Source organism: Microtus ochrogaster, chromosome 26, assembly GCF_000317375.1.
Source record: "Microtus ochrogaster isolate Prairie Vole_2 chromosome 26, MicOch1.0, whole genome shotgun sequence".
Lineage (NCBI taxonomy): Eukaryota > Metazoa > Chordata > Mammalia > Rodentia > Cricetidae > Microtus > Microtus ochrogaster.
The window spans coordinates 3,114,772-3,115,071 of record NC_022025.1 but is presented as its reverse complement, the minus strand read 5'-3'; positions in this window follow the sequence as shown (position 1 = coordinate 3,115,071).

Below are 300 nucleotides of genomic sequence, written 5' to 3'. Positions count from 1 at the left end.
CCGCCGCCGCCGCGCTCCTCCCGCGCGCTCCACCACCCCGGCCCGCGGACTGACGGACAGATGGACAGACGGACGGCCACGCTGGGCGCCGCGCAGACCCAACCCATCCGCTGCGGCGCCCTCCGTGTACGGGTACGGAAGGTTTGGGGAGGGTGCAAGCCCGTGCTCGCTGACCTCGGGGACCCGGTCGGGTTTAGGACAGACTTGCTTGGTCGGTTTGAATTTACAGAGAAAGTGAACGCTTTGCTCCAAAGGGAGGGAGAGGCCCCGTCTTAATGGGGTCAAGCGCAAAAGCTGAAA